Source organism: Hydra vulgaris, chromosome 12 (assembly GCF_038396675.1).
Source record: "Hydra vulgaris chromosome 12, alternate assembly HydraT2T_AEP".
Classification (NCBI taxonomy): Eukaryota; Metazoa; Cnidaria; class Hydrozoa; order Anthoathecata; family Hydridae; genus Hydra; species Hydra vulgaris.
The window spans coordinates 18,120,802-18,129,765 of record NC_088931.1 but is presented as its reverse complement, the minus strand read 5'-3'; the positions used below and the strand labels follow the sequence as shown (position 1 = coordinate 18,129,765).

Here is an 8,964-nt window from a genome sequence, read left to right as displayed (position 1 = left end):
TAAAATTGTCAATGAAAAAATAGTTGCTGTACATAGAATATATTAAATCAGTGACGTGGCTAGTTGGTCGAAGCCCCCTCCCCCTCCCTCCAAAAAACAACAGCAACAACAACAACCCGTAATTAGGGCCCCGAAATCAAAATTTTATTGTGTAACCAAAACTAATATTAAAGGTTTCTAAAGAGTTCCTTAAGTTTCAATTTATTTATAATTACGTATTTCTTTCACAATCGAATGGAATACCATTCTATCGCGCGTACAAATTAATTACTTATTTAGACTTTTAAACTCCATTGTATTGTCCATAGCTCAAGGTGAGTTTACACTGTTTTTTCACTGGAACGAGAAAGGGCAGGGGAAAATAACCGTGTAGGCATGCGTCACATAAATTTTAACTTGTCCGAAGGAAAACTACGCATACTCGCGTGATTATTTTTCCCTTTCCTATCAAGTTCTTGTTGTTAAACGGATGAGTGGAAACTCACCTCAATGCTTTTTAACTGTGTTACTGATGTCATGTGATATTTTGGTAAAATATTATTAGGAAATATTCCTCGAACTCGTAGTAAAATAAGTTTATTTATAAATCTTTACAGAATAAGCATGTTACTAAAAATAGACTTAATAGTTTTTTTAAGATTTTGGGCTTCTTAAGATAGTTCTAGTTTCTTATAAACAAGTTTCTTATATATAAAAAACAACGCATGTGGTTGATCCCAGTACAAAAATATTTTAGGCCTTCAACTACTTGTATCTTATAAGCAGGTATCATCTTATACAAAAAAATTGTGTATGGTTAGTCTCAGCATTCTAAACGGAGCATTGGCTAGGCTACCACAGACCCCCAATAGGGAGGGAGGTGCAGCGAATATAGGGAAGCCGTTTTCAAATTTAGGGACTCCTTTAAAAATTTAAGGAGCTTTTTTTTTTTGGATAGAGAATTTTTTGCTCTGAATTTCAAATATAAGCGATGTTTATAATCGACAAAAAATAAAAAAATAAAACGAGTGTAGTTTCAGAAAAATCAACTGACCGCTCTTTTCACTATTATTCACCAAATTTTTCTATTCTACCATTTTGGTTTAAGGTTTTTTTAATCTAAAAATCTTTTTTATACGAAAAAAAAAAATTCCTTTCGTTTATATTCGTTGTTGAGAAGAACTAAATGGCTAAATTTTTATTATAAAAACGTTTTTTATTTAAAAAAAAGAAATAAAAAAAAGACTATTTCCCTTTTAATAAGATTTTGTAATAAATATATTACTTGTGTTAAGTCTCAAAAGTCGCTTTGTTGTCACCGATTATTATTACTTTTTTTTTTGGCCTATACGCGTTAAATAGATTTTAATTTGAAGTGAAAGCTAAAAATAAATTTTTCTAAATTATTACATTTTATAACGCAAACATTGCAAAATAAAACATTGCATTTTATGACGCAACGCGCGATGCCTATATTTTTTTACAAATATGTTTAACATCTTTGAAAAAAGAACTCATAGGCATTGCGTCTTGCGTTATAAAATGCTATTATAATATATGATAAAATGCTTTATAATATATAATAAAATGCTATTATAATAAGTAATGCCAATACTTATAATTTAGCAATCATACCTAATTTGTTAATAATATATTACTTTAATTTTATATTACCTTTACTCTTAAATCTAAAATGGTTATTTTACTGCGTTTAAATTAAAAAGTAATACTTAAAAAATAATAAAAAATAATACCGCTTTATTAATCTTTTAAAAAAGGTACAATTTTTAAAATACAACAAAAATACAAGAAAATCACAACTTTTCAAAAAAATTTTCATAAAGTAACACCACAATTACTTATATACAAATAATAATTCTCAAGATTGTCATTAATAATTTCTTTAGGTAATGAACTTCTGGTTCATAAGGATGTGATGAGTCAGTTTTCATCAGATTTGATGAAGCGTGCTTCTGCCCCCTGTTACGCAATAGCACGTCACTTGACCTGATCCACACTATGTTAATGAAGCAAACTTAAATCATCATGTAGAGAAAAATGATCTCCTCTGTAATTCGATGGTGCGTCTTACTAAAGTACTGAAATGTTAACATTGAGGTATAACGTTTTTTAAATTAGGTTTATGTAAACCGTGTTCTTACACTTTAATCTAGCAAACCCGCCAGGGCTTATAAAATTTTTTTTAAATTTCTTTGACAGCGTTTTTTTGTTGTACAAAATTTACGCAATAGCCAATGAATCATTTAAGTTGCTTAGTAACCAGTTATTATTATCTGTATTACTTGATCTTGTCTCTGTATTACTTGAATCCATGGCTTACTAAATAACAGGCCTTGCCAACGCGCGGCTTGCGTAAAAAACTGGAGGCAAGATAGTTTCATATTTAAAAAACTCGAAAATTTTCGAAATATTTATACAAAATAAAAACGGGGGTAGTCTTTTGTAATGATAGTTATATAACATTAATAATTAACTAAAATAAAACTAAATAATTAATTTTTATTTATTGATTAATTTTATTATTTTTGATAATATAACTCTAAGTTAAATAAATATATACATACACGCATCAGTTTGAAGTTTGCATATAATTTACGATTACAAAACACCCGTCAGTTAAATCAACTTTCAAGTTTTAAATGAAATGAATCAGTTTAGAAGTGAAAGATTAGGCGAAGTGTTTATATTAGTATTTTAAAAATGGTTCGTCGGTGTTGTGTAACAAATTGCAATGGTAATTATAATCCTCAGAATAGAGTTAAAACATTTTGATTTCCAAGAAACATTGAAGAACGTTGAATTGCTATAATACGAAGAGATAATATTCCTGATACTAATAACACCGTAGTATGTGAAAGACAATAGCAAAATAGTTATTTAACTGTTAGTGATTATGGGAAGCTGAAACCTCGTGATGCTCCATCAGTATTTGATTGCTTGAAGCCAAGTTTAGTCCAAAATGTACCCTTGCCACTTAGAAAAACGTCATAAAGTCTTAATAGTGTTCGCTGGAAAGAAGAGGATGAGTTAGCAATAATCAATTCTAAAGAAAAGATCAAAAGTATAAATATTTTATATGAAAAATAAAAAACTAATGAATTTAATTTTGCTATTATCAATTATTTATATAAATATGCAATGATGTATTATATATTCAGTCTTCAGATTTTTTAATGGAAAGTGCTATTCCTAGATTTTTTCGCATAAATAAAAATCTCACTTTCTTAGCATTTCATTGTGGAGTTAAATGTAGTCCCAGACAGCAAATATATACTGGTCCGATAATGACTAGCCTATACCAGCGAATTCATTAAAAGGACCGGTAAAGTTCCGTTCGTGGATCGCCAGTTCTGGCAACCCGTAACAGGGCCATTGCCGAGCCTTTACCCAGTGAAAAATAAAACCGCGTCCCACATGGGTTCCGCGTGGGTTCCGTGTGGGATTGATGGGATTTATGTGGGACGGATTTTCCCATGTGGTATCCGTATGGAAATTTGTCACCTTAAACCCATGTGGGTAATCCCACATGGGTTACATGTGGGAACCATATGGTATTTACACACATGGGATATCCCACGTGGGTTTCTTGTGGGATTTGCATGGGAATTAATTTAAAAGCCGGAAACTAAAAAAAAAAAATTTAAATCAACATTGCATTGCGTTACGTTTATATTGTGTGAAAATATTTTATATTAATAAAGAGAATGGCAAGCAAGTATGTAAGTACCACGAATAATTTTTATCTTACTTTATAGAAATAAGATTAAGATTTGTGCAAATAGACTTATTATTAGGATAATATAATAGTTATTTGAATATAGATCTTGAGTAGATTATTTGCTAACAATTAACTGATGCAAGTTAAAATGTTGTTAAAAACCAATCTTGCATGCATGGGACACTGCAGTGTCCCACAAAGAAATGCAGGTTTGAAAGTCAAAGAATTCCCAATTTTCTTTATTAAAAAAAGAAAAAAATAGGATGGAGATGGGTTTCTGTAACTTTTTTTATGCTCCAAAACTTTTAACTTTAGATATAATAAGGTCCTTAAGACTTAAGGGACTTACGAACTACATTGACGAACAAAAACAGGATATTTACAGAAACTTTTTAATTTTTAATCTGGAGTACCACAGTGTTATTGAGAATAAAGCCTCTGGGTCCAGTTTTCAAAGTAATATGATCTAAGTAATGTTTAAATAAAATAATATGCTTTAAAATGCATATAGTTATACATATAACTCCTGATAGTTAACTATATGTATAACAAGTTATACATATAAATTGTTATAAAAACTTATTTTTTAAGGTTATGCTTGAACAAATTAGTACCAATTAATTCAAATTCAAGATTTAGTTAAAGTTCAAGTTAATGTTCTTATTTATTCAGTGTTTTTGTTAATTTTATATTTATTTGTTCAAATTTATCAGTTAGTACTATATTTTACTACAGTAAGAATGTTTATCATTGTTGAACGTGATTTTATTAGTAACTTAATTTTACTATCAACATATTTTGACAACACCCTTTATACTTTAAATGATGACAGCTTTACTTTTCTATTGATGTTAAATTTATTACGTTTCAATAACTCAGATTGAATTTTAACTGAATTGTTGTAAGCTTTGTAGGGGTTTGTTTTATATCAAATTGTGTTGTAAATAAAGTAAAAATAATATATATATATATATATATATATATATATATATATATATATATATACATATTTATATATATATAATAAATATATATATATATATATATACATATATATATATATAAATATATATATATATATATATATATATATATATATATATATATATATATACATAACATTAAAACAATAAAATTGATACAAAATTTCACTTTAAAACGAATACCATTAACATTGTAATGATAATAGCATTAGGAAACTAGTATTTATGTATTATTATTATACTATAAATAAATAGTTTTTTAATTCATTTTATAAAATGGAGACTGACAACTGATAATTAATGGAAATAAATACAAATTATAAAAATCATGTAAACTTCATTTATTATTACTAAATACTATATTAATGTTAGTCTACAAAGTTAAAATCAATTTAGAGCATTGTTATTAGTTCTTTTGCAATTCGCACTTCCACTTCTGTCTCTCAAATTTATAAAATAGGTGGTCAAAGCTTGCTCAATAGGTAGGTTCTCAGCATAACAATGCTTTTTTCTTACACTTTCCTAAGAGAAATATGGCAAATTGATTACTTATTTTACCTAAATCGTAGGGTCATCTATGCATAATGATATCAGATGATGACCCGGTTTATTAAACAACTTCACCCTTTATCAAACTGAGTCAATTTTTTGCTATCTCCCATTGAAAATGATGTCAGTTTTTGTTATCGTATTATGATGGTATATCTGAATTGTTAATACAATATACAAAATGCATATACCATCAATTTTTTTCGAGTTCAATTATACATTTATTCTCAACAGTACTAAAAGTAAAAAAAACAAAACATAAATTGTTCTTTCAGATAAGCAAGCTAATTTCTGAATTTAAATTGTTTTTCCTATGATCCTCTACAGTTTTAAGCAACAAAAGCAAGAAGTTTTTAGACCACATTGTTGGTGTAAGTACCTCTAAAACCTGCTCATAGCTAGCATTAATTGTTTTACTTTTTTTTAAAATAAAATATATATATTTTTTTTTAATTCAATTTTTTAATTGACATTATTTTGGTCTCAACATCCCCTCCCCATTGTCAATTATTGTTAAACTCACACTGCCCCTCTATCTACTGGCATCATTTATGGATGATCCCGTAGCCTAAATACTATATATATATATATATATATATATATATATATATATATATATATATATATATATATATATATATATATATATATATATTATTTTTACTTTATTTACAACACCATTTGAGATACAACAAACCCTTACAAAGCTTACAATAATTCAGTTAAAATTCAATCTGAGTTATTGAAGCGTAATAAATTTAACATCAATAGAAAAGTAAAGCTGTCATCATTTAAAATGTAAAGGGTGTTGTCAAAATATGTTGATAGTAAAATTAAGTTACTAATAAAATCACGTTCAACAATGATAAATATTCTTACTGTAGTAAGAATTAGTACTAGTTAACAAATTTGAGCAAATAAATATAAAATAGTGAAAAAACAATGAACAAATAACTTGAACTTGAACTAAATCTTGAATTTTAATTAATTGGTTCTAATTTGTTCAAGCATAACCTTAAAAAATAAGTTTATATAATAAATTTTATGTATAACTAGTTATACATATAGTTAACTATCAGGAGTTATATGTATAACTGCATGCATTTTATAGCATTTTATTTATTTTATATATTACTTTATATCATATTACTTTGAATACTGGACCCAGAGACTTTATTCCCAATTACACTGTGGTACTCCAGATTAAAAATTTAAAAGTTTCTGTAAATATCCTGTTTTTGTTCCTCAATGTACTTCGTAAGTCCCTTGAGTTTTATGAACCTTATTATATATAAAGTTAAAAGTTTTGGAGCCTAAAAAAAGTTACAGAAACCTCCCTATCTCCCCCCTATTTTAATTTTTTTTTCATAAAACAAAATTTGACTTTCAAACCTGCATTTCTTTGTGGGACACTGCAGTGTCCCATGCATGCATGCTTGGTTTTTGACAACATTAGAACTTGCATCAGTCAATTGTTTGCAGATAATATACTCAAGAACTATATTCAAATATCATATGAACATCTTAGAGAATGTTCATATGATATTTGAACATCACAAATTTAATAATATTGTTGTGATATGTTATATAAATAATTCCATAATAGATTATGATATGAAAATAAGATAGGATATGAAGGCAATGATCAAATAATAAATTTACTTATAGAAATTTAGATGTTTGTTTATTAGTTTCAGAATATTATATTATGTGTGACCGCGGCCTTCTATAATTAAAGGCCTTGACATCGCGCAACAAAGTTGTTAAACTGAAGGCCAATTCCTAATACTTTGTTTACATTTTCATCTTTTAACATTAGACGAAAGTTTGTGTTCGCGCTTTTTTAATAAATCTTTAAAATGTGATTGGTTTATAAATTAGATAGCCCAACATCAAGACGATAACGTTGTAAGGTTCAAGGCGTTAACATTGTAAGGTAATACTATTGTCAAACTAACGATAAGTTTTTTTAAAAATTAAAATGCCTTAAAAATGCCTTTAAAATGCTGTGTATCTCTTTGCAAGTCGAACTATCTCAACTACAACAAAAATATCAATTTATACAGCTACAACTACAATATCAATTACAACTACAACAAAAATATCAATACTCAACTACGACAAAAATATCAATTTATAAATTCCCGAAGAATCTAGAGGAGAGAAAAAGATGTAGTGAAGCTATCCCAAGAACTGGTTTTATTGTTACAGACTATATAGCATTATGTCAACTGCATTGGCCAAATGAAGCACCTTTTGAAAGCAAATATGGGAAGCAACGACCTTTAAACCCACCATCTGTTTTTAAAATATTCCGCCTAGTTGTTTAGCCACACCAGCAAGTAAAGTTAAAAAAAATGTAACTTCAATCGGTTTTTCGAAGCATTTTACCAGATGAGTTAAATGATTTTCTTAAAGAGGATGAACTTATATTTGACGATATTCAATCTTTGTTAAGTGATAATAACGATGTTATTGTTTTCCAGCTTAATAAAAAAAGTTTGCACATACAATCAAAAATGTACAAACTTGGTGTTCCATTATTTATTTTAGTAATTTTCAATGATTATTTATTTGTAGCTAACCATAATGGCATAACTTGTAATATTTCTTATTTAGCTGTAAACAAATTAAAGTTAATAAAAACAAAATCAGCTTTATTTGAAGCAGTTAGGTTTTTAAAAAATAAAGAAAGTTCGCTTCTGTCAAATATTCTATTCGAACACCTTAATGCTATGAGAAAAGTTAATGTTGGTGAAGTTTTATATACTTCAGATATTATATGTAGAGCATATGAGTATTTTGCTATGCGACGAAGTTTATATGATTGTTTGTGTATTGACTACAAGTTGCCAAGTACAAGGACTTTAACCCTGTTGAGATATATTGATAAAACTTTTTTTTTGCTTGAATCGACTTTTGTTGGTGTTTTTTATTGTTGGTGATTTTTATTGTTACCATTTTTAGCAAAAAAAAATTAAAAATACAGTTATCTTTCTCATATATAGATATATACTCTGTTATGGTTCTGCTTGTTATTGATACTATTTAATATTACATAAATATTCTTAATGAAATTTGAAATACGAAAGGCATGATTATCTTTTAACAATTTTTTGGTTTTCTTTTTATATTTCCGTTTTTACTAGAGATTATTATTAGAAAACATAGACTGCCATTAAACCCTACCTAATATAAAAATATATCAATATAAGTAAAAGTGAAAGTTTAATCGGCCTTCAGTTTTTACGGCATTTTGCGCGATGTTAAGGCCTGTTATTATAGAAGTCTACATCATTGAAAAAGTAGGTTTTTACATTTTTGTTTTTGTTTTTTTGTTTAACTACTTATCCTTATTGATCACTTTTTTTCAGGATTCTCCTCATGGGTTCAAGCTCATTACGCATAATATGTGTTCAATTACGCATAATACGTTTGTCATTGTAAGTAATAAATTAGGAAATAATTATTTGTGAAATATTGTAGTCATTAATCACTTCAAACTGGCTAATAATTAAAATTGCTCGACTAATAAGGTTCCTTATTAAAATTGCTCTCTCTCTCTCTCTCTCTCTCTCTCTCTCTCTCTCTCTCTCTCTCTCTCTCTCTCTCTCTCTCTGTCTGTCTCTCTCTCTCTCTCTGTCTGTCTCTCTCTCTCTCTCTCTTCCTCTCTCTCTTTCTATATATATATATATATATATATATATATATATA

At 27.7% G+C, this 8,964-nt stretch overlaps 1 long non-coding RNA gene across 1 annotated transcript; it reads left to right on the top strand.

The window, feature by feature from the left end:
- The first annotated feature begins 2,624 nt into the window (after positions 1–2,624).
- LOC136088537 (uncharacterized) lies at positions 2,625–8,693 on the top strand. Its single transcript, XR_010642245.1, has 2 exons — positions 2,625–3,719; positions 8,625–8,693. It is a non-coding gene; the product is annotated as an uncharacterized LOC136088537 (long non-coding RNA).
- The last annotated feature ends 271 nt before the right edge of the window (positions 8,694–8,964 follow it).